Source organism: Talpa europaea (assembly GCF_964194135.1).
Source record: "Talpa europaea genome assembly, chromosome: 3".
Taxonomy (NCBI): Eukaryota; Metazoa; Chordata; class Mammalia; order Eulipotyphla; family Talpidae; genus Talpa; species Talpa europaea.
Window position 1 is genome coordinate 59,698,691 of NC_140069.1, and position 27,600 is coordinate 59,726,290.

Sequence of the window (27,600 nt, forward strand, 5' to 3'; positions counted from 1 at the left end):
ATTTTTAATAGAGGCATGTTTTATTTACTTATTTGTTTGTTTGTTTGTTTTGCTTATACAAGTACTGGGTACAGTCAGAAGTGCGGGAGGGTGAGAGAATTCACCAGAGCCAGAGCGGGGAGCAGCGCAGGCAGATGGACCGAAGTACACTGCTGAGGGGAGCAGCGGGCGACAGGAGAGGTCTGCGCGCCATGTGGGACCCTCTGCTGGTGGCCAGGGAGCAGCCGGGGATCCAACCGGTGCCATAGAGGCCGCAGGCAGCTTCCCAACCCAGCGCTCAACCGCTGAGCCACAGGGGAGGCCCTAGGCTAACTGATTTTAAATAACAATCTCAGTGTTTTAGTGACTTATAATGTTACTCTGCTATCATCTGTCCTGTTCTGCCATTAGGGAACATTCTTCCATCCCTAGATTTCACCTTTCTCTATGTTCTCAGAGTCCCTGAGTCTTCTTCTGTTAGTGGGTGGACACAAAGGAAGAATTACTCTTTGCTGGGCTGCGGTGTTGGGTACATCCTATATTTCATCAAGCCAGAAGTCAGTCATATCATCAATCTAAAAACAAGGGAGGATTCAAAAAAGATAAACACATGCAATTTGCAGCAACGTGGATGGAGTGGGAAGGGATCATGCTCAGCGAAATAAGCCAGAAAGAAAAAGAAAAATACCGGATGGTCTCACTCATAGCAGGAATTTGGAAAACTTAAATAAGGGACCAGGAAAATGAATAACTATAAGAAAGTGAAAATCAAAATCAACAAAAAACTATGAACCAGAGACTCTCTATGGGGGGTAAGGGGTGGGAGGGGAGGGATTGGGGTCAAAATAATGGGGTTGCAATTGTATGGGGAATATAAAAATAAAATTTATTATTAAAAAAATAAAAATAAAAACAAGGGAGGGGGACATCCCTGGTGGCGCAAGGAGTTAAGCACAGCACTATGAAGCTATTGGCAGCCTCTGCAGCATGAGTTCGATCTCCTGCCAGGGAGCTACCCACATGGTGCAGCAGACCTCTCCTGTTCTTCCTGCTGCTCCCCCCAGCAGTGTATTTCAGTCAGTCTGCCTGTTCTGATCCCCACTGTCTCTGGTGAATCCTATTACCTCTGGTGAATCCATACCTCTGATCTGTACCCCAGTTCTTGTATGCATAAATAAATAAATCTTAAAAAAATTAAAAACTAGGGAGGGCAGAAATTAGAAATTATAAACTAAATGTATATCAGAAAGTAAAGAAGAACCTGAACAATCCTACTTATTTCTTATTAAGACTTAAGAAGAGATCCTTTTTTTTTAATTTTTATTTATTTATTTTTTTTGGTGGGCTCTGCCTCAGGTAATAAATTACTAATGTTCCAAGCTTATCATGATAATTTTGGTTCTATTTGGCTGACTCATGTTCTCATGTTTTCCTGCAGCTAAGGGTGGCAAATGAGCTGTAAATAGATAGCCTGCGAGGGTTGCTGAGAAAGCACCTCTTCCCAGGGGCAGCCTGGGAAACAGACTTACTGTCATGTCCTGTCCTCTTCCTCCTGCCCCTTATATTTCATGTGATGTAAGGATCAATGGCTGGAACTGTGGTAGCCATTTTGGAACAGTGAAACAGCAGCATGGGAAAAAAAAAAAAAAAACCTACGACACTCTGTGTAGCTTGCCCAAGACCATCCTAGGCAAGATGCATTGTCACTGTGCCATTATTCATGTTCCTTTCATCCTCAGACATATCCTGAGTTAGATAAGACATTAAATGATCAGTCACAGAAAAAGATTCAGATGCTGCTACTGATAAAGAGAAAAGAGCCATAAAATCAACATTTTGGAGTGGCTCGGCCAGTTCTGAAGGTCTATCTCCTGACACTAATTATAAGAAAATAGCGAATGTCTTATATTTAACCTCATATAAGTTCAGTTTTATACTAAGTTTAGCTAAAAGCTGCCCTTCCTGACAGACTTATCTTTACATCATGGATTCTGGAGTGCAACTAGAACTTGACCACTACTATCAAGTGAAAGTCTATTAAAGATCTGAAAAATTTGGACAAGTTTTTCTTTTCTATAATTCTTATATTGGCATGATAATTCCTGAAATGTTGCACAGAAGGCTTATTTTGTGGTAGTTCCAAAAAAGAACCAGAAGTGAGAGTGTCAAAACTCTCACCAGAAAGCTTGTTATGAGATGTTCTACCCAAGCTGGCAACCCCAGGTGGTTTGGAAAGTACAAATAAGAGGTATAAAAAACTTTCCTCAAGTCAACTGATTTTCAACTCTATGGGCTTCAACTTTTCAAAGTAGACAGTATGCACTTCATAAATCCTTAAAATTTCAAACTACATCTTATTCGTTTACTTTATTTAAAATATAGACCAATCATTTAGAAAGCGAGGACTTGAAAATTTTCTGGAGGATAATTTTCCTTGGGGGAAATGTAGTAATTTGCTGCCTACCTAATATGAAATGATTTATCGATCTGTGTATGATGAAAATGAAGTGATAAATATTTGGGGAAAAAAAAGAGGTTAGAAATAAATCATTAAAAGCATTTAAAGATTAAGTTATAAATATGTAGAATTAATGCCAGCATGATTTTATATCTGCAGTCTAGTATAATGTTGTATTACAGAGGTTTCCCCTATTATCCACTCAAGATAATCCAGTTATGACCTTAGTTCTTTAGCAGTAATAGCTTACTTATTGTCAAATTCCTGTATATATTTGTAATAATTTGATTAAACTTAAGATACATTTTTAATATGCTCGATAGCCAGTTTTGGACACAGATTCTTCAGTTTCATTTTTCTCACATGTTTCAAAATTGCTTCTCTCAAAAACCAGCATCATTTCACCCTCAACATATTTTAGAAACACTCAGTTTTCTACACCAACATAATTTCTCCTTGTACTCAAGTTATCATAAGTTTGGTGGTCTGCTATGCTAATTAATGGATGATCTTTGATTTAACCCATTTAGGTCACTATTAAGATTTCCACCTGACTTTCCTCTAGCTGATTCTCCACAAATGTGCAGATGACTTTTCTCATATGCCACCCCAATCCCTGCTTATCGCTCGTTAAAACTCATTTTGGACTCCTCATTCTTAGCAGGGTAGAGCCTCATCCCATTTCCTATCAGCAAGGTTGACAATCTCTTCCTGATCTGGCCCGCGTTGGCTTTTCCGGATTCATACACCTCCATCCAATATGTAGTCTTTGCCCTCATCATGAGGAATTTCTTTTAGCCCCTGATTTGGTGACTGTTCCTCTCTCCATGCCCTCTGGGTCCTTGTGCTTGGTATACTTACTACATGGAATAATATTCTCATCTGTTCACGTCCACTATCACAGTTTCTATTGAGTGTAACTACATATCCTCCAGACATCAACTTTTGTATCACTTTCTCTGGAGAAACTTCTCTAACCTGGAAATTCTTTCCTTGTGATGCTTAAAGGCACATCCAGACCTTTCTCCCGTTGGTATGTAGCCCACTATATGGTGATTGCCCACTCATTTGTTTAGGACCTTTACTAAGTCATAAAGCCTATTATGTAGTGGGCAGAGTAATATCCCCAAGGATGTCCACATTCTAATTCTGGAGACTTACCGTTATGTCACATGGCAAAGGGAAGTTAGTTTGCAGATAGTTTTAAGACTGATAATCAGTTAACTTTAGGATCAAGAGGATCATTAAAAGTAAAAGTGGAGGGTAGAAGAGGAAAGTCAAAGAGATGAGGCTGTGGAGGTTTGACCAAAAAGTTATGACACTGCTGGAGCTGCAGATGGAAAAGGGGAGCCATGAGTTGAGGAATGTGGGCCAGTCTCTAGAAGCTAGAAAGCACAGGTAAGAAGGGTCTTCCTTAGAGCCACCAGAAAGGAATGCAGCGCTGTAGGCCCCTTGTTTTAGCTTAGTTAATCCCATTTTGGACTTCCAATCTATAGAACTGAAAGATAATAATTTGTGTTGTTTTAAGGCACTAAATATGTGGTAATGTATATAGCAGCAATAGAAACCTACTTACTCATACTTATAGCCCAAAGCCTATAAGAGTCTTAGAATGTAGTAAACAGTTTGATAAATTACTTGTTGAATGGGAGAATAGAATGTCAGCTCCAGGAAAGACACCCTTACTCTCCACAAAATAAATGTTAATACTTGTCATATTCACAAGCTTCCTCCTATAAGCCTGCCCATGAAACATGATCTCTATTGTTTACTTACTTCCTTTTGTTTGTTAAGGAGGAAGAATATTTTTCTATTTGGAAAGTTAACAGATATTCAGCTAGTGAGAGGGAAGAAGTGTGAGAATCTGGGCCAGGAGAGAATGTTTTAGCACTCTAAAGGTTATAGCAGAACTGAGAGACATAAGCACACTGAAATAGGGAAAGTACTTGATAGATGTGATTGAGTGTTGTATATTATACTTTAATGTTCTTTGTAATATAAAACTCTAAATACAATATAAAACTCTATGTTAAAGTGACTTATGAATATTAAACACTTTTAAAAATTTTCTACAAAGGCTGAGTTGTTTGGACAGTCAATATTTACTAGGATTATGCTTCTACTGACACAATAGTATAATGATATGGACTCAAAGCTAAGTTTATTTTGGGTGAATGAAGTTTAAGCAGACTATTTATAAATCTCTATCAACTAAACAATATTTGTTTTCTAACTAACAGATAATGGGAAGCAAATACATGAATTATTTGTTTATCATATTCAAGATAATGTACAACAATATGGGATTTATCTGGGTAATTTTGGAATCCTTCACATGAAAAAGATTCATAGAGGAACCATAGGATATCAGAAAATCCTTCAAAATATTTCTTCAATTGTTGCACTTATTACTTGACTTTATGGTTAGTGGCCGTTCTCTTTTGCAAAATTTAAGAGAAGAGGCTTTACTTATATAACATAGCTATTACTAAAATGTCTTACACATTAAATTTATAATCAGTTTTCTTAAAGTTGAGCTATAAAGAAGCTAAAATATGAGAAAATCTTTTAGAAGAAAAAAGTCCATGTATTTTAAAAAGTAAGAAGAGTGAGAAAAATAAAGATGGCATAGATACTAAGAGGAAACAGTAGCATTTCATTCCAAAATTACTAGGTTATAGGAAAAAATAACTACTAAATTACTTTAAATTCTAAGTTCAGAGAAAAGTTTGACATTCATTTTATGTATATTTTCTGAATAGAACAAAATCACTGCAATAATATAGATGTCAAAGGGTGATTTTAACAGATAAAATTTATTGACATCATTGTAACAGGCTGGTAGAACAGTTAATCATATTTATCTGGAAAAGCCAACAGATTCCAGGAGGAAAACTGTGAAGAGTCTACAAGTGCTTTACACCAATTACATGCAGTGCTGTGAATATTTAAGAGGAATTCTTGAAGTTTCTAAGCCAACAACTGTTGGGCTGTGTTAATCAACTAATCCCCCAAAACACAGAGTATATAATACAATTTTTGAAGTTCATAGAACTTAGCTTAGTTGTCAAATCCACTTTTTTCTCTCTTTCCCTATTCTTATGCCTTCTGCAAAAGGATTAAGTTAGGAACTACGTAGACCGTTTTGCCTAACTTGCAAATGCCTATCTTCAAAACTTTTCTTACTTATGAAGATAAAACATACTCTTGTTAAAAATAAATTATAACAGCAAATTAAGGCTTAAATGAGAAGATTTTTTTGGTTTATAGTTTGTGATACTGAAAAGGACCACTAGACTGCACTATCCAAGAGGGGATAGGGATATATCTTCAGTCAGCAATTGTGACAGCAGGCCCTTTAGTGGCCAACATAGAGCTTGACAGAAGCTCTCAATAAATAATTATTGACTCAAAACATTAGAGGAAACATAAGCAGTCTGTTATAAGCTTCAGTCTACGGATGAGACATTAAATGAGTGGCATGTCTAAGAAAATGAGATGAGTCATAGAAGAAACATCAAGGAATCCAAAAGGACTCGACTGCCTGACCTCCATTTCAGTGCTCTTTTTACCACAGTTAATACAAGCTGATATTCTTTTCTGAATCATGCCCAAAACAAAGTTCTCTCATGGCAACCAGTTTAAAGAGCTCAGCAGGGCCTCTTATCTCCACTCTAGTTCAGTGCTTCCAAGGAACCTATGACTTATCCATCAGTTTCATGTGTAGAAAAAAACAAAAAAAAATGAAAAACTAAGGACAACTCCTCCATTAGAAGGTGAACTATGGAGAAGGTGACTTTGAAAGCTCAGAAGCAAATAAAAGTGGACCATATAGGAAGTGGAGACAGAAAACAAAATTGTTAACCCTAGTGTTTCACTTATTATCTGTTTGCAACCAATAGTGGGGAGGCATGTTTCTTATTGTGAAATTGGCATCTTGATTCCTTGCCCTAAGAGGAGATGAGTTAGGAGATATATGTATATTTATAAAAACCTCATTTAAAATTTTATTAGTTTTTTTTTAATTTTTTTGTATTTAATTTAATTTCATTTTTTAATGAATTTTATTTTTATATTCCCCATACAATTGCAACCCCCTTATTTTGACCCCAATCCCTCCCCTCCCTGCCACCCACCCCCCATAGAGTGTCTCTGGTTCATAGTTTTTTGTTGATTTTGATTTTCACTTTATTATAGTTATTCATTTTCCTGATCCCTTAATGAAGTTTTTTAGATTCCTGCTATGAGTGAGACCATCCGGTATTTTTCTTTTTCTTTCTGGCTTATTTCGCTGAACATGATCCCTTCCAGCACTATCCATGTTGCTGCAAATTGCATTTGTTTATCTTTTTTGAATGCTGAGTAATATTCCATGGTGTATATGTACCACATCTTCTTGATCCAGTCATCTATTTTTGGGTATTTGGGTTGTTTCCAAAGCTTAGCTATTGTAAATAGAGCTGCTATAAACATAGGGGTGCAGGTGCTCTTTAGAATTGATGTTTCTGTGTCCTTTGGGTAAATACCTAGGAGTGGAATTGCTGGATCATATGGAAGCTCTATGTTTAGTAGGTCAAGAAATCTCCACACAGCTCTCCATAGTGGTTGGACCAGTTTGCACTCCCACCAACAGTGCAGGAGAGTTCCTTTCTCTCCACAACCTCGCCAACATTTGTTGTTGCTAGTTTTTTTAATATGTGCCTTTCTCACTGGTGTAAGATGGTATCTCATGGTAGATTTGATTTGCATTTCCCTGATTACAAGTGATGTTGAACATGTTTTCATATGCCTGTTGGCCATTTGCATTTCCTCTTCAGAGAAGTTTCTTTTTAGCTCTTCTGCCCATTTTTGACTGGATTATTTTCTTTGTGCTGAGTCTCATCAGCTCTTTGCAGATTTTTGTGATCAGTCCTTTATCATTAATGTTGTGTGCAAAAATGTTCTCCCAGTCGGTGGGGTTTCTCTTTGTTTTTATTATTGTCTCTTTTGCTGTGCAGAAGCTCTTTAATTTGATGTAGTCCCAGCTGTTTATCTTTGCCTTTCACTATCACTGCTTTGGGTGATGTGTCTGTAAAGATGTCTTTGATGTGCATATCATGTAGTGTTTTGCCTATATTTCCTTCTATGTATTTTATGTTTTCAGGTCTTATGTATAGTTCTTTAATCCATTTTGAGTTGGTTTTTGTGCATGGTGTTACATAGTAGTCAAGCTTCATTCTTTTGCATGTAGCGACCCAGTTTTCCCAGCACCATTTATTGAACAAACTTTCTTTGCTCCAATGCATAGTCTTTGCTCCTTTGTCAAAGATTAGTTGACCATAAATCTGGGGGTTTATTTCTGGATTTTCTATTCAATTCCATTGGTCTGTGTGTCTGTTCTGGTTCCAATACCATGCAGTTTTGATGATTATGGCTTTGTAGTATAGTTTGAAGTCTGGGAGTGTGATGCCTCCATTCCCGTCTTTTTTTTTTTCAGGAGAGCTTTGTCTATTTGGGGTTTTTGGTGATTCCATATGAATTTCATCAATAATTGTTCTATTTTTTTGAAGAATGACATTGAAATTTTGATTGGAATAGCATTGAATCTGTATATTGCTTTTGGTAGGATGGCCATTTTAATAATGTTTATTCTTCCAATCCATGAGCAGGGGATGTTTTTCCATTTCTTTGTGTCTTCTTCTATTTCTTTCAGCAGTATTTTATAGTTTTCTTTGTATAGGTCCTTTACCTCTCTTGTTAGATTTATTCCCAAGTATTTGACTTTTTTTTGTTTCGATAATAAAAGGGATAGTTTTTTTGATTTCTTCTTCTTCAGATTTATTGTTTGTGTATAGGAAGGCTACTGACTTCTCTGTGTTGATTTTGTACCCTGCCACTTTACTGAACTGATTGATGAGTTGAATTAGTTTTTCTGTGGAACTTTTGGGGTTCTCTATGTATATTATCATATCATCTGCAAATAGTGATAATTTGGCTTCTTCTTTTCCTATTTGGATTCCTTGTATGTCTTTCTCTTGTCTTTTTGCTCTGGCTAGGACTTCCAGTATTATATTGAAAAGCAGTGGTGAGAGTGGACATCCTTGTCTTGTTCCAGATCTTAATGGGAAGGCTTTCAGTTTTTCACCATTGAGAATGATAGTGGCTTTATGACTTCTTTCAGTTTTTTAATCATGGCAATTTAAAATTCTCTTTCTGGAAGGCTCAGAAGTTCTTCTAATTTATTGTTGTTGCAATCCGGGGGGTGGTTTCTTTTTGTGGTGTGCTTTTGTCCTGAGGAGTTGCTAGGTTGCATGTGGTTCTTCTATTCCCTACTGTCTGTTTTCTAATTTGCCATATGCATTGGGACAGTGTTGCTGGGACTGGCCGGCATCTTGGGTGAACTTCTCCGCTCCCCTCTGGCTCATCCGGGAGCCATCTGTTAGTTTCAAGCAGTCTTTACTGAAGAAAAGTCCCTGTTCTAAAATGCTGGTGCAGGGACACACTCCCCTGCACACCTGGTGTGCCCCGGTGGTGCGTTCCCGCTCCCCCTATGGGCTGGGAATGCAGGCCAGAAGGGGCCTGGCATGGGCGAACTTCCCAGCTCATCTCTGGCTCCTCAGGGAGCCTTCTGCTGGTTTCAGGCAGTCTTTACTGAAGAAATGTCTCTGTTCTAAAATGGCGATGCGGGACACACTCCCTGTGCGCCCAGTCTCAGGCATGCTCTTCTGTGCTCCTGGTCTGCCCCAGCCGTGGGTGCCCGCTCCCCCTCTAGGGTCGGACAGCTGGTCAGAAGGGGCTTGGTGTTGGCGAACTTCCCAGCTCACCACTGGCTCCTCCGGGAGCCTTCTGCTGGTTTCAAGCAGTCTTTATTGAAGAAAGGTCCCTGTTCTATAGGGTGTTGGTGATATTTTTTGTGGTCGCTAGGTGGCACCAGAGATCTCTCCTAGTTTCCTGGGGAGCTGTTTTCTTCACCCCGTGGGATGGGGAACAGAGTGGGAGTGGTGGGGAAAGCCTCAACTGCTTTGGGGTGTTGTGTCTGCCCTGTGCCCCACCGTCATGGGCAACCCACGCCCTGAATCTCGTGCCCCGGGTCTCAGTTCCAAAGCCCTCAGGTCCAGGACACGGGCTGTAGCCCAGTTCAGTGTCCGCAGAAATGGCGCCTTTTGCACCCCACTCCCGTGTCCGGGCGCCTGGTTTCTGATTACTCAATGAGGGACATTCACCTCAGTGACGACCCCCATGTGCGTCTCCCCACAAGCCTAGGTCGCAGGCGCTGGGACCTGGGCAGCCGTGATCCGCGTTTGCTTTTCAAGCATGCCGCTTTTCCGCACAAGCTTACCGGCTGGCCTGGGGCTATTTGTAGGTCTCCAGGAGTCTTTGTTTTTCTCTAATGGCACCTGGAGCCGTTCACTCACCTCCGTGCAAATCCTGCAGGGTTCTCCACAGCTCCAGTTCATGGGGCGTGGTGGCTGAAATAGTTCCCCTCCACTCACAGTCCTGCTTGATGCGCAGTCTGCTCCTGTTGGTTGTTTTAGTTTTTCTTTTTTGTTTTTTTCCTCCTTTCTGTTGGTCGGAGAGTGCCGACTTTGTGAGTGGGGGAGGGTAGCAGTGTTCTGAGCTTTCCTCCCTTCTAGTCCTCTTTTATGGCAACTTTCTTCTTCGGGTAGTTTGCTGGAGTTGTCCATTTATATTCCGTATCCCAGTTCTCACCGGGACCAGCCGCTTTTCCTCCCTATTAACCTTCCCTTAATGGGAGATCTTATTCACAGCATTTCCTTGCCACCATGTTGATCTACCATTTCTCGAGTTAGGATATTTTTAACAAAGTGTTTTGAATTATCATTTATTTTGTTGGCGTTTTTATGCTAAAAGTAGGAAATTCTCTCTTTTTGGTATACAAGGAAATACAGATTTGCAATCTTAACCAAATTTTTCTTTCTGACAGTCCTGCCTACATGGCATCAAGCTTTTAGTTATATTGAGTTCTAAGTCTAACTGTTGATTTGTGTTCTTCCCATTGCTTTACCCTGGGCCACAGCTGCATATGCTTCTTCATTAAAAACAATCAATAATTTCATACTCCCCCCCTTTCTCCCTATCAAAATCTACTAAAGAAATTTGAAAATTAGTCATACTAAGACATGAATGAGTGATGTATCTTGAATGAACAATTTTTTCTGATTTTTAATTTTAAAGTGAATAAAGATTAACAACAACAAAAAAACTAAGATATTTTGGACATTATCAGAAGGACAAGACTTTCTGTGAAGGAGAACAATCATCTTATCAGATGAGAATGGCATCATGCAAATATCACCAATTTTTTCAATTTGTCTTGATTACTCAGTAGATAAATTGTAATTTATCTAAATGATGGAGAATATTTGACTTACTTGATGTGTACAAATTCTTCACACTGTTTAGATATCATTAAATGGCCTCCATTGCATGTTTCTTGTGCAGATTGTATAGGATAGCCACATAAGAACTTGCAAAGTGGTAATGAAGGAAAAGAACCAAGATAACACTTCAGAGTAGTATGAGGGGAGACCAGTTGTGCTGAATGTAACTTTTTCTCTTATTCTCTCTGGAACACCAGTCACTTGCTTCATTGTTTGTCTTTCTTCTGCATCGTTTTTTAGCATTACCTATTCATAGACTCCTTCCCTGCCCATTGGCAGTCAAGTGACTATCTTCTATGCTTTAGATTTGTACATATTTTTATTTTAGTTTTTTATCACACTGCATACTAATAATGATATCTTGTTTACCTCTCTTTATACTTTGAGGGTGAAAACTCTATCCAGTTCTTTACTGTACATTCCATTTCTCTTTTATGAAAATCCCATGAAATCTATAAGTTTAAAATATGTTTACTGAATTATTTATTCAAGTATTATTAGGGGATTATGTTACCATGAGGGTGCCTTCTACATCAAGTTGGTTTTATCAGCTATTGTGGCAGTACCTTTATTCCAAATATTATGATCAATTCCACAAGTTGCAGAGAATTTTCAAAGGATGGAAGAGTTTTTCAAAAACCATTATTTACAAGTGTTCTTAAAAATAATGGAAGGAGGGCGTCCCCTGGTGGTGCAGGTGGTTGAGCGCCGCTCTGTGAAGCTGTCCGCAGACTGTGCAGCACGGGTTCAATCCTGGCTGGTGGGCGAGGGTCCCACATGGTGCGGCAGACCTCTCCTGTTGCACCTGCTGCTCCCGTCAGCAGTGTATTTCATCAGTCTGCCTGTTCTGTTCCTCCCCGCTCTGTCTCTGGTGAATCCTTGCATCCTCCTGTGCATCTGGCCTGTACCCCAGTTCTTGTATAAATAAATAATAAATAAATCTCAAAAAAATGGAAGGAATATAGAATAAAAGGAAGTTTCTTGTAGACATTTTGGAGGATCTATATCAAATTGCCTCTTTGTACACAATTAGCTTGATAGTGCATTACAAAAAGAACCAAGGAGACAATGAGTAAAGAAATTTATTTTGTCACTAAGAAAGTGCTTGGAAATTCCAGCAAGAAATATATTTACAAAATGAAATGTGCATTTTTAGTTGTGTTGTCAGGCAAATGACTATGTAATCTGGAAATGAAGTTTATGCCTAATGCATCTCCTTGAATTTTTTGATATAGAGGATAAAAAAGTTTCAACTGTTTCTAAAGAACATACCTTCTGTGATAATGAAATGATTGCAATTGCTTCAACTATTTCCTTCCTTTGTAAGGTAAAAAAAAAATCTGCCTTTGATTTTTGATTTATAACTCACAATTTGAGAAACCATAAACTTGTGAAAGCTTCAATGTGACTTTTTAAAATTTCATCTTAAAAGAACTAGGATTACTGAGAAATTTATAACATATAACACACACCAGACTTCTCTCTGGATATGTTACTACCTCTTCACTTGGCCCAGGAAATCGAAGTGATGTTTTCTTCTGGCATCAATTCCCAAATAACACCAATGCTATTAAAACTTTTCTGGTACTTTATATGCAATCAGTTGATTATATTTCTTTAACTTGTCTTTCATTCATCTACTACTTATTTTATATAATTTCTTGCATACTGTACTATTTATTTTTGTCAAGGGCATATTACCTATAGGCAGAGATTCTTCTCATATAAAGATCTTACAAAAATCCCCTTTACAAAATATTTAGATTAGTAATAAATATAGTTGAATGAATAATAGATAACTTAAAAAAAACTAAAAATAAACATATTATGCTTTTTTTTCAGGAGACATAAGATTCATAAATTAAAATTTATATTTAAAAATTTACTTGTCTGGGGCCTCCCCAGTAGCGCAGCGGTTGAATGCTGGGTTACAAAGCTGCCCGCAGCCTCTACAGCGCCGGTTCCATCCCCAGCCACCGGCGAGGGTCCCACACGGCATGCAGACTTCTCCTGCCTCCCGCTGCTCCCCTCAGCAGTGTATTTCGTTGGTCTGCCTGTTCTGCTCCCCACTCTGGCTCTGGTGATTTCTCTCACCATCCCGCTTCTGACTGTATCCAGTGCTTGTATAAATAAATAAATAAATCTTTAAAAATAAATAAATAAAATTTTACTTGTCCCAAGAACATGCATCAATCAGCAAATCAGAACCAATATCATATAGGTTTTATATATGTGTGTGTGTGTATATATATGATGTTATATATATGATAGTTGTATATATATGATGATATATATGATAGTTATACATATAGTTATATATTATCTATATCATGTATGTGTGTGTGTTTCCTGCCTTTGAACTAAAACAAAAACATAAGCTATTTCTGGGGCTCAAGCCTGTCAGCCTCCAGACGGGAACTGCATCATCAGTTTTTCTAGTTCTCATACCCTTGCATGCAGACTGGAACTACACCATCAGCATTTCTGGGATTCTACTTGCTGACTCACCCTGCAGATTTTGGACTTGTCAACATTCATAATAACACTTGCCAATTTCTTACAATAAATCTTTATATAAGATGTTATAGTTCTTGAGAACCAAGAGAAGTATAATTCTTGCCTGAAAGCCAATAGGTTTAAAGTTCAGGAGGAGCCAATGTTTCAGTTCAAGTTCAAAAGAAGAAAAACACCATGTGCCAGTCTGAAGGTGGTCAGACAGGAAGAATTCTTTCCTACTTAGAGGGAGGTCAGTCTTTTTGTTCTAGTCAGACCTTAGCTAGTTGGATGATACCAATCTGCAATAGGGAAAACAATCAGCTTTATTCCATGCACTGATTTCAATGTTAACATAATCTAAAAACATCCACATAGAAGCACTAAGAATAAAGGTTTCCCTTGTGTGCAAGGGGTTAAGGCACAACCTATGAAGCTGTCCGCAGCTGAACTGCTGTGTGAGTTCGATCCCCAGCCAGGGAGCTTCACACATGGTGCAGCAAACCTCTCCTGTCTTGCTGCTCCCCTCAGCAGTGTATTTCAGTGGATCTGCCTGTTCTGCTCCCCACTCTGTCTTTGGTGAATCCTCTCACCCCCCACAACTCTGGCCTGTACCCCAGTTCTTGTATGCATAAATAAATAAATCTTAAAAAAATTAAAAAGAACACCAATAACAATATTTAACCAAATAACTGAACAACCCATTCCTAATCAAGTTAACACATAAAATGAAACATCACAATCATCATTACTCAATCATCTGTAGATGATATCATTTATTGAATTTCTATGGAAATATAAGGAAAACTTATATTCTTGAGAGGATCATAACCTAAAACAGAATAAACAATAAAATAATCTTATCATTTGGGAAAAAATTGAAAATAAATATTTAAAAATTGAAAATAAATAATATGTGACACACAAGAGGATGTATGTGTGAACTAAATTCAAATATAAACTTGGTTAAATTTTGAGGAAAGTGATTGGGGGGCAAGATGGCACACTAGGAGAATCCTGTAGCCATCTCTTCCTCCTTAGGCACAGTGGACTGGAGTCTGAAAGGGACTAGTCACAGTTGGAACATAGCTGAGAACTTGGTGATCAGATTCTTTACAATAAGAGAGTCAGAGACCATTAGTAAGGGTAGGAAAGCTTGAGACATAACCCTGCCAGCAACATTATCAGGGTATAGGGACAGTGCCTGCCCCTCCCCTCTTGGACTTTTGGGGCTCCCCATGTGTCCATGCACACTGTAGCAAGGTGAGCAGATATCTCCACAAGACATTACTTATGTTACTGAGGAGTAGTAGAAGCAGTGGTACATGGATTTGCTTGCAGCCAGCTTTTGTGCCACCAAGAAGAAACCTTCCCTCTCCTCGCTGGGTTTAGAAGGTCTCTCAATAGTCTAACAACCATGCAGTCTGCAATTCCTTGTGATACTTGCCTGTGGTCTGAGCCCACTTTCCACCAGCCATTCTTTTTTTTTTTCATTTTAAAGATTTATTTATTTATGCATACAAAAGCTGGGGTACAGACCAGAGATGAGGGGGGTTAGAGTATTCACCAGAGACAGAGTGGGGAGCAGAACAGGCAGACTGAGTGAAATACACTGCTGAGGGGAGCTGCAGGCAGACAGGAGAGGTCTGTTGTGCCATGTGGATATCTCCCTGGCTTGGGATCGAACTCATGCTGCAGAGGCTGTGGATTGCTTCATAGTGCTGTGCTTAACCCCTTGCACCACCAGGGCCCTCTCCCCAGCCATTCTGCTTACATCTGTGCCTCAGAGTGAAGGCTAGTCCACAAAATCTTCTAAGAGCAAAACTAAGCTTCAGCTAAAGGGTAAACTAATGATGGGCTTTCTGAAAAAACAAACAAACAAACAAACAAAAACCATGATGGAGTCAGAGTTAACCAGTGATTGCATATCCTCTCTCTCCCCTCAGCAAAATCAGCTATAGCATCCATGCAACTGATGTCCTTGGGACAATACAGCAGCAATTCCCTCATTGCCAGCATCTCCACTTCCTACATTGTAGGCTGGGTTCTTGGACCACTACCTCACTGACTCTTTTTCTTTTTTAGAGTTTTATTTATTTATGCATACAAGAGCTGGGGTACAGGCCAGAGGTGGGAGGCGGTTTGAGAGGATTCACCAGAGACAGAGTGGGGGAGCAGAACAGGCAGATCTACTGAAATACACTGCTGAGACAGGAGAGGTCTGCTGTGCCATGTGGTTCACTTCTCTGGCCAGGGATTGAAATCATGCTGTAGTGGCTACAGATAGCTTCATAGTGCTGCAACTTAACTCCTTGCATCACCAGGGTGGCCCCTCATGCTGACTCTTGAGCTTCATTCATCCTGATTGGTGACGAACATTTAACCAATACAACAATGGAAAGTTCAGCATCCACTGCTAACACCTTAGGTCAATACCTCCTCATCTTGAAAATAAATACAAGACCATCACAACAGGATATGGAAGGAAATACGTCTAGAAGTAGACACAAAATATAGAAAGCTATTCCTTGCTCATGGATTGGAAGAATTAACATTGTAAAATTGTCATTTTACTCAAAGCAATAATACAGATTCAATGCAATCCCTATCAAAGGCCATATAAAACAAATCCATAGAAGCATCATAATCAATGGTGAAAAATTAAAAGACGTTCCTCTAAGATGAAGTATAAGACAAGGATGTTCACTTTCACCATTACCATTCAACATAGCTTTGGAAGTCCTAGAGTCATCAAGCATGAGAAATAAATGAAAGTATAAAAATGCAAAAATAAAAAAATATAACTATCGATATTTACAGGTGACATGATAACATGCACAAATAAAACCCCAAAGACTGTACTAAAAATATTTGAAACAATACAAAACACAGCAAAACAAAGCAAGGACAGACAGGCATTTATAAACCAGAGACATTTTGCAGGGGAGGGAGAGGGAGAGGGATCAGATGGAGGGAGGGATGGAGGAGCACAGGGGACTGTGATGATGGTGCACAGGTGCATTGATGAAGGAAATTCTGTGGGCACTACACCTGAGGTGGGGGAAAGCAAACATTGTTTAAAAATGAACAATGTTGTAAAAAAATATATAAATAAAAAATGAAAAAAGAAATAAAAAAGAATTAAAAGAAAACAAAAAATTGAAACAATATATAAGTACAGTAAAGTGTCAGGCATCAAAATAAATATACAAATATCTATTGCATTCCTATATGCAAGCAGTTAACTTAAAGAGAAAGAGACCAAGAAAACAATCCCAGTTATAACTTTATCAGAAGGAATTAAGTACCCAGGAATAAAATTAACAAAGGAGGTGAATGATCTGTACATCAAAATCTATAACATATTGTTAAAAGATATAGAAGCAGACACACACACGCACGCACACACAATGCTCATTTTCCTTGCTCATAGATTTGAAGATTTAACATTATTAAAATGGCTATTTTACTGAAAACAATATACAGATTCAATGCAAAAACTATCAAATATTCAATGACATTCTTCAGAGGAAGAAAATAAACATTATGGAAACTTATATGGAACCACAGATGGTAAATAGCCAAAGCAACACTGATAAAAAAAGAAGAAAGAAGAAAGGTATCATCTCACAGACTTCATTTGATGCTATAAGCTATTGTAATCTAAGCAGTGTGGTATAGGAATAGAATAGAAATGAGAGCCCAGAAATAAGCCTTCACATATATGGACAGTCAATTTAGAGCAATGGGGTCAAGACTATACAGTGGAGAAAGGAAAATCTCTTCAACAAATGGTGTTGGGAAAACTAGATAGTCATATGCAAGAAGATGAAACTGAATCATTATCTCACACCAAATACACAAAATAATTAAAAATAATTAAGGACTCAGATGAAAGCCCCTGAAACCATAAAATCTGTAGAAGAAAACATAAGCAAAACACTAACTTAACTTTGGGAATATGTTTGGTGACTCAACTCCAGTGGCAAGGGAAACAAATGTAAAAATATACAAATGGGACTACATCAAATTAAAGTGGTTCTGCAGAGTAAAGGAAACTATCATTAAGATGAAAAGGGACTTTTCCAAAAAGGAGAATATATTTGATACCACACATTTTTTAAAGATTTATTTTTTATTTATTTATGCATACAAGAACTGGTGTGTCAGCCAGAGGAGCGGGGGTGTGAGAGGATTCCAGAGAGAGAGAGAGTGGGGAGCAGAACAGGTGGATCTACTAAAACACACTGCTGAGGGGGGCAGCAGGAGAGACAGGAGAGGTCTGCTGCACCATGTGGGTTAGCTCCCTGGCAGGTGATTGAACTCATGCTGCAGTGGCTGGTGATAGCTTGATAACACTGAGACTGTAACCCCTGCACCACCAGGGTGGCCCTACATCATACATATAACAAGGGGATAATATATAAGATCTTCAAAGAACTTATAACATTCCATAAGAAGAAAAGAAAAATCGGGCCTCCCCTGGTTGCGCAGCGGTTGGGCGCTGGGCTGCGAAGCTGCCCGCAGCCTCTGCAGTGGCGGTTCGATCAGAGAGGGTCCCACATGGTGCACAGACCTCTCCTGCTGTGCCCGCTGCTCCCCTCAGCAGTGTATTTCTTTGTCAGTCTGCCTGTTCTATTCCCTGCTCTGGCTCTGGTGAATTCTCTCACCCTCCCATGCTTCTGACTGTACCCAGTGCTTGTATAAATATATAGATAAATCTAAAAAAAAAAAAAAAAGAAAGAAACAATCAAAAAAAACCAATCAAAAATTGAGAAGAATTAAATATAGATGCTTTTCCAAGAAGACATAGAGATGACCAACAGACATATGAAAAATTTTCATCATCACTAATCATCGGGGAAATGCAAATCAAACCACAGTGAAATACTTCCTCATAGCTGCGAGAATAGCCCATATCAGAGAGACCAGAAAGAGTTGTCAGAAAGGTGGTGGTGAGAAAGGAAAGCATATGGAGCATGGGCATGGTTGGTAAACGTCTAAATAAATGAATAAATAGATCGTAAATGTGCCACAAATAGAAGTAGGGCTTATGTGGCTGACCTCAGAGTATGAAATCAAGATCTCAACCAATTAAAAAAAATTAAAAAGTGAAAAATAAAACAAAATTAAAATTTAGCATGCCTGGGGGGAGGGGGAAAGAAAAGAAAACAGAACCCTCCTGTGCTATTGGTGTGAAATATAGAAATGTAATGAATGCATAGAAGTCAGGTTGATTTTTTTATACAAGGCAGTGCCAATACAAAGGGTGAAAGATGAATGGATTTCCTTCCATGGAAACCTTTTCAAAACAGGATGCTAATTTCCTTCCCTGTGATAATTTCACTCGTCTACTCAATCTTAACTAGATAAATCAGAGCTACATTTGCCTTAGGAACCTGGCAAATTAAAAATAAAATAAAGTTTTATAGCCTACCTTTTTTTAACTAGACTGAAATCATTATCCAATTCCATTTTCACAATGAAAACCAGGGGATTATGTATAATCCTTCCTAGAAACACAGAGATACATTCACACATGGCTAACTATGTTCCTTCCAGGAAGGGGAGGGGCTATACTTCTGGTAAGTACTTCAGCTCTGGTGCAGCTGAGGGTCACTCTTTAATGATGTCCTTTAAATTGGGCAGAAATTGAAATCCTGCCCCCAAAAACCTGCTTCTGAGAGGCAATGGAGTTTATGCCCATAAAACACACATGATTATGGCAAACAAAGAAGTTATTCTGAACGAGCACCTGTAGGAATACTCATCATGGTGATTAGATGAAGGATTTTCCAAAATTCTACTTTCCTTGGGCTCCATAAGTTAATGGAAATCTGCCAAAACCTCTTGCTGGCAAAATGTAAAATGGTCATAAATTTCCCTAGACTCATGTTTTCTAAGTAGGCAATTTTTTTTTTTTTTTTTTACAATTTTATAAACCTCTAAGGTGTCTTGGTTGGGTGTAATTCTGACAACTTATAATGGAAGTATTTCATTCTGGACATAGAAAATGAATTTCATTGGGAGAAAATATTATACAGGTGGCTTGCCTGCATAGGTCCCCAGAGATGGGAACAAGTGGATTTAATATGCACCATCTCAATGGTGCTTTCACAAAACAAAAAGGTAAAAATGATTCAGACTCTGGAACAGGCCACAAGTTAAGCTTTTTCCCTATGAATTAGTAGTGAGGCAAATAGTGGGTGACAAATATTTTGGGAACAATCTGTTAGAGAAAGAAGAAAGTTTGGCAGAGATCTTTGGTGGGGTCAGATTTCAGAAGCTCATTCAAGATTAATTAGAAGGGGTTAAAAAAAAAAAAAAGGTTGAAGATGATGGCATAAGAGGCTCCTGAACTTTCCCGACTCACAGTGGTGTGCAAAAAACACAGGCTACACAAAAATCAATTCCCTCTGAGAGAAATTAAGAAACTATCTGAATGATTTCCATACACTGGAAAAAATGAGAAAACATGACTAGCAAGGCTGAAAAACATACTCTTGTCATAATTTCCACCCTTGCACAACATCAGAAAATCAGGAGTGAATCCCTAACTCCTAAAATCTCCTTGGAAGCAAAGTATTTGGGATGCACATCTAACCTGACAAAATTTAAACCTCCTACCCAAGGGATAGGGTAGGAGAATTTATGTTAATAGTTGAATTTAAATATCACTATTACATTTTATGAAAATTAAAGAACAGTGCAAAATATAAGTTCAAGGATATTGTTTATAACAACAGAAACTACAACCACCCTGAATACCCACCAAAAAGAGATTGATCATATTTTAATGCCTCCAAATTACAGAATACCAAATAGTTCTGTGGGGGACAAAATTTATTGACAAGCTATCTGGATACATTTTTAAGTGGATATGTCAAAAAAAATAAGATACAGAGCATGATGCAAAACAGTTGAATGTAGGGCCTCCCTGGTGGCACAAGGGGTTAAGTCTCAATACTATGAAGCTATTGGCAGCCACTGTAGCATGAGTTCAATCCCTGGCCAGCGAGCTAACCCACACGGCACAGCAGACCTCTCCTGTCTCGCCAGCTGCTCCCATCAGCAGTGTATTTCAGTTAGTCCAATTGTTTTGCTCCCTACTCTGTCTCTGGTGAATCCTCTCCCCCCACTCATGCATCCCTGCCTGCACCCCAGCTCTTGTATGAATAAATAAAATAAATCTTAAAAAAAAAAAAAAACAATTGAACTTACAGTAGCATTTATGTTTAACTGTGTGTTTGTACAGAAACTAGGCCTGTGTGTAGAGGTAGGCTTGGTGAGGAAGGAGAGGAGTGAAATGATCCATTTCATAATGTTCTAGAACATTTCCTTCTCCCAAGGCAGCAGAACTCTAAGATGCAGAACAGCAAGGTTTGTTCTAATTCATTTTGTTTCCTTGGCTTTGGAATTGATTGGCTGTTCTGTGCTCCCCTTTTGAGATGTGTTATGAAATAGCACATTCTGGAACTTCCCCTTTATCAGAGAAAGGATAAAAATAAACCTGTGTTCGTAAGAAGTATTTTCTCAAAATAAAGTGAAAAATTTTCCTTCACTGAAGTATGTATCCTTATCAACACAATTATATTTTTTAACTCAAGTGAGTGACTGCTTAAGAAAGTTACTTTCAAATTTTGTTTTATTTTAAATTTTTATTGAGGTAACACTGCCATCAAATACTATACATGTTTGAGGAGTACAGGTCCACACACCTTTAAATTCACACCATCCCCACCAACAAAGTACTAATAACCCTTCACCAAACCCACTGCATCCCCTCTACCATTTGCCCCCACTCCAGTCATCCTGGCAGCCTGATTTCTGTCAGAATCCAAGGATTTGTTTTTTTTTTTTTTTGGTTTTGCCTGTTCTTTTGCTTTGTTTCTTTATATTGCACATATGAGTGAATTTACTTGACATGAAGATATTGAAAATGTAAAAGTACAAAAGTTACTTTCAAATTTTGAACAATAGGTACCTATTAAGAGACAATTCTCCATGGGTCTTTTGTGGTTTTACATGTCTTGTAACCAGAGACAAAAACTATATTTGTTCTAGACTATCTTTTAAATTGTTTGTCCAGTGTACAGTCTTAGAATATATAGATCATGTTTGCCTCTGGCCAAAGGGCAGTTTTCTTTACCATTCATTTTAACAAGATGTTGTCCCTTCAGGTAAAAGTTCAGGCAGGCTCACTGCTCATTACAAAGGATTTGTGTTTCCCAACAAAAAATGTCCCAAAACAGATGAATGGATCAAAAAGTTTTGGTGTATACACACAATGGAATACAACTCAGTTATCAAAAAAGTTAAGCTCATGCCATTTGTGGCAACATGGATGGAGCTGGAAGGGATTATGCTAAGTGATATAAGTCAGAAGTAAAAAGATAAATATTGAATGGTTTCACTTATACATGGAATATAGAGAAACTGAACAAAGGGTCAGACCTTTTGCTGAACATAGATTTAAACAGACAGGGGAGGGAGAGATATCAAAACAGGGGAGGGAAGAGCACAAGGGACTATGGTGATGGATCATGGGTGCTATCATGGTGGGAGAAATACAAGGACTCTACGTGAGGGGATAAATCAAATACTGTACAAAAATGAACAGCAATTTAAGAAAATTAATTAATTAACAAAAAAATTCCTAAGCTTTGAGTTATTCTCCCATAATGTGTCTTACTGCATTTTCAGGGTGAAGAAGTGAAGCCTTTTTCATAGCTGGGGAAAAGAGAAAATTACTGATACTTTATGCTTACTGCTATTACTGTGAATAGCAAATTATTTTTGTCTCTGATACAGGAGTCTCCTGCCAACTGTCAGCATGCGTGAAACTGGCAGGCTAACTTGTTAGTAAAGAAGTAGGGTAAACTTTCAGACTCTTCACAATAATTGATTGGACCCTGTCACAACTCAAAAGTTATCTAAGTTACAAATGTCTTTATTGGAACATTAAATCACATATTTCTGTAGAAAAATATTTAGTATCAATCCCTAAATTGGGCTTTATTGATTTCTGACATTTCTTCTTAAAATAACTAATTTTGATTGAATGGATCACAAATTGATTTAAGCCACATGTAGTATAAAATAACTTTTACTATGTACCCACAAAAAATTATCCTTTAAAGGTTATTTTAATTATAATGACTGATAATTTACCAGAACAGTTCTGTGACACATCAATAGAAACAGAGACTCACATTGATTGATTTATTAATATTACCAGTGAATTCAAGGCAATTTAAACAGAAAGAAGTGGGTCAAGATAGGCAGTTAAATTAGATTGCAGACTATAAGCAATGAACTATCTTTAGATTGTTTTCAAGTAAATAACTGATTGTCAGAAAGAATATTTCTCAAGGAATATCTCAGGCATTCATGGACTTTTGGCTAATAATCTCATTTTTTTCCTTATGAAATTTTACATGACTTTGAGAAATCATTTCCACTATGATCATATCATCCAGAGTAAATATCTCAAGCAGCTGCTTATGTTTTTATCTGATCCAGGCTTATGCAGAAGCTTTATCTGTCTCTGTTCAAATGCTCTGCACCAAGACTTAGTGCAGAAGAAAGCTGCTATGCTAGCAGTACGGATAACTCAGGTTTGGTGAGTAAGGGATAATGGAAACAATAGCTTCTGAGAAACTTTTCTGGAACACAGAGTTGTGGAGGCTAAGGCAGTGCCAGAATATGGAGCATGTGCTAGCTAGAGTGTGTGCAGCTTTGACGATCTAACCAGTCTGAAAGATGATTAGTTTAGGTCAAGACTATAATTGAGCATTTAGGGAATGTTGTATTGAGAAGATATTTAACAGTAAGAGAGTAGAAAAGCTCACCAAGAGACAGTATGTAAAGAAAAGAATGGGCTCAGGGTGAAACTGAATAATGCCCACAAAGAAAGGACTAGCTCAAGAGTCTAGGAAGACTCCATCACATAAGAAAGTAACTTACTCATCTGCATACAGTAGTCCTGGGAGGGAGAGTGCTGGAGGCAATTTAGCTGGCATCATAAACACTGCGTGACCTCAACCAGATGCTTATTGAATCTGTTTCTTCAACTGTCCATTGAAAAATGAATCACTAAAGACACTATGGTCCCTTCCATATTTAAACCCATAATTTAAATTTCCAACTAGTAGTGAGTAGAGAATCTGAAACAAGGTCACAGATTGGACAGTAGACCAAGCAGTTCTGGTGCAGAGCTGATGGTTATTACCAACCCTATACTCTGATGCAAAGCTTTTGTGCAAAGCTGGTTGTGTTTATTTCAATGACCTCATGCTGACCCACAGGCACAGCCTCGTAGACCTAACTATGAAGTGCTGTGCTGTTAAAAAGCAGTAACCATTATGAGATAATAAAAAATATGAAGACACATTTTATAGCCATAGATTTGCAGTCACAAATTCTCTTTATCTTGTGATATATTTGGAGTTCCTTTGCATTACTGTTTTATCTTCTCCTAGAACATATATTAAAAGCAATAGTAGAACTGGTAATAATGGCATTTATGCTATTCAAGTAGACAAGAGAAGTGACATACATGTGATATAGTATGAGAAATCCAATTTGTGCCAACCCAAATCCGCTAATTCATTTATTCTAGAGTTAAGATAATAATAGACTGGAGAATTTCAATTTGCTTTGATTGATGAAACATTTGCTGGAATGACTTTAAAAAATTCAGAGCCTGTGTCTGTGTGCCAGGCAGGATCTCTCACATTATGAAAACAAAGTTAATGCCAAATGTCTTATTCCTGGAAATAAAGCAAACTCAAAATCCAACAATGATGATATCTTAATTAAGGAGGAAGTATAGCACAGTTAAGGTTTTTTTTTCCAAGATGACCTAATACTTTTATCCATTTTGTTTAACTCACTCTTACGGGATAAAGCCTGGGTTTATATATTTATCAATAGTATATTGTTTGCTGTATTTCCTATCTCTAAAAATTGTTAGTGGTAAGAATCATTAGTCTTTTGATCAAATTATTTGGGGGGCACTTGAACTGAGGGTTGGCTCTCAGCCAGGCACAGTGGCAGTTTCATAAACTTTATTTAATTTAATCCCCACAACAGTCCTGTAAGGAGGCATTACATTTCCCAAAGAGAAAACTAAGGACCAAAAATTTAAGAATATTACCAAGAAACTTGGTAAAATTTGAATATCCTTATCTTTGAATAAAAGGAGATTATTCTTTTTTAGTGGATGACATCGAAACCCAACATAAATAAGTCTCAAGTCACTTCTTTTCTGATGACATGTTAAGAAGTTTCTCTTGGCAGTAGTCAGTAACCATTGGGGACGAAGAACTTCATGTGGCAGATCTAAAGTCCTGGCTCCTATTTCCATCTCTCTAGCTAATGGGGGAGCCCCACACTTCTCTAAAATGAGAAACACCAGTGATGGTATTCTATGATTCCCATTTACCCCTTTATGTAAAGTTACTTGGCAATCTCAACTGCTAATAAACTTACCCCAATGATGGTAATTATTAGAAGACAACAAATTGTATTCTTTCACACTTCTTTTTTCTTTCTCTTTCTCTCCCTCTCTCCTATTCTCTCCTTTCCTTTCTTTTCTCCTTCCCTTCTGCCCTTCCTCCCTTCTTTCCTTATTTTTCCTTTGTTTCCTAACTAAAGTTTTTGAATTTCCAACTAGTGTACTGGATACAGAGATAATAATTCCAGGATGCCGAATCAGTTGTAGTTTATGAAGCTGATTATTTAAAAGTGGTTAATCAGATTTTATAGTTCTGGAATTACACATACATGAGAGTCAAGTGCAAGTTGCTAAATGTCTCCCTTGCTGGTTACTGGCTTAAGTGACCTAAGTATGCATCTCATTACTTTTGTCAGAAAGGCTCTGCCACACTTTCAAAATCCTGTAACAACTACTGAATTAGCATGCATTAAGATTTCTTGGATACCATAGTTGAGTTTCTTTCCAATTTTTGTGGAGATTAGTGGAATAAGAATTGCAAATGTGTAAAATCTTTTCAGCTGAAATGGGGAATAATGAAGTCTGCTTTCTTTGGGGTAAAATTATGATATTTTGGTGACAATCTCAGACAAATGTTTTTAAGAGGCAATCCCAGGTGGGATATACATAGCTCTAGGCAAGAATTATTACTTTTCTATGCTTAATACAAATAATAACTACTATCGATCGATTGTCCTAACAGCTTCATAATTAGTATTTGAAACACTTGAGTTGTGAAGAGAATGACTATGTAAATGAGCCAGAGCTGAGCAACCAGGGGGTGGCTTCTGACAAAGATGCCACAATAGTCATGATGTTAAGGGTGACATACTTGCCAGGGTCATGTCAAGAAGTTCCTTATATCTTTTTTGCAGATTTATGATATCTTACCACATCTGTGAGAAATCCTCCTTCAGCTATTTATAGTAGCTATTAATTTACTCATATATTCTTTTTTTAGTCCTCATATTTCCCTACCTTGCTAGCAACTGATTTCTTTCTCAATCTCAATTTTTGCTTGACTCCATCTTAGCTTCCTATTTTTCTGAAATGGAAACTTCTGACTGCAGAACACACATTTTTGGTCAGTGTTTAGTTCCCTCTATTAATTTGGCTTCTGACTACTCAATTGTACTGGTTCTTGACAGACTGAGAAGAAATCCGAGCATCTGTTTAGTGCTCCAAGGACAGCTTCTGCACCAAGTAGAGGATTTGATTATTGCAATAAAAAGTGGTCAGTTTTTACACCTAAGAGAGAGCTACTCATGCTTGAGGAATGCACCACTCACATTTGTTTTGTGACAAATTGTGCACTACTCTTATCTACTCAGTAATTTAAATAAAGTAAAACAGCAGCAACAATCTTATTCAAGTCATGGACTGTATCAATTCATATTTTTGTTTGTACTAACTCAAGCAATTGTGTCAACCAACTACCTATGTGACTTTAGCCCGATGAGTTCTCTTTCTAGCATGGCTTGAGTTCTGCCCAACCAGATTAGTGAGAAGTAAGCATGTTTTTAAGTTTGTAAAGATTCCATCATTTAGTAACTTTAATTTAGGCAGAGTGCAGATGAACTTCATTGCTTAAAACCTGAGTTCCATCACTATATTTATATATCTGATGGAACTGAAAATTTCACGAGACTCCTACATCCAAAGATGGGTTCAGGGCCTCCCTGGTGGCTCAAGGGGTTAAGACGCAACCTATGAAGCAATCCGCAGCTACTGCAGCACAAGTTCGATTCCCGGCCAGCCAGGGAGCAACCCATATGTTGCAGCAGACTTTCCCTGCCTCGCCCACTGCTCCCCTCAGCAGTGTATTTCAGTCAATCTGCCTGTTCTGTTCCCCACTCTGACTTTGGTGAATCCTCTCACCCCCCACACCTTTGGCATGTATACCAGTGCTTGAATGCATAAATAAATAAATAAATCTTGAAAGCAAACAAACAAACAAAAACAAAGATGGGTTCATAGTCACAAAGCCGTCCCTCCAACTCTAAACTATATTAATCCTCACCTCTTTTGAAAGAGATTTTTAAAGTAGGCACAGAGCTACAAGAATGGATTTGACAGGTTCTTCGATGCACATTTTTGTTTTGTAGGGATAAGATAATCAAAATATCTTTGGTAAACTATCTTACTTGCGCAAGATTGTTCAGGGAGGAGTCAGGAAAGTGAGTTTCTAGCAGAGGCAAAAGCATGAGTGGAGGTGAGAGGCACCAGCTGTGAATGTGACCAGAAACAGGGCAGAGTACGGAAGGAGATCCACATGAGTTTAAATGTAAGTAGAGAAAAGGAGTTGGAAGTTAGTCCTAGAAAGATCTCAATAGGCAAACATGGGTATCGATAGAAGTATATGCTATAATGATAGTAATTTGATGAATATTTATTGAGTAAAGAGGTCAAACAGATTTTAAGTGAAGGAAGATTTCAAGAAAAGAACAGGCAGAACGCTTTAATTTCACATGCCCACACACGGAAAAGTGCATGAATTATAAGGTGTGTAGGAGGCTCATAGGCATATGTATTGCTAAGGCAAATACTTCATCTTCAAATATCTATTTAAACTCATTAAAAAAAAGAATCAGCAATATTGTCAGAGCACATATAAATAATACCCATAATGAGGAGGCTGGATGGAATCATTCCTGTGTGAGTAGGAGGTACCCAGAGTTTAAGAAATGAATCATCTTTACAGATCACAGTATTTTCTTGTCCCCAGAGCATAAAGAGTCTGAATATTATGAGGGCTGTTCCACCGCTAAAGCACCTGAGAGCGAAACAACAGA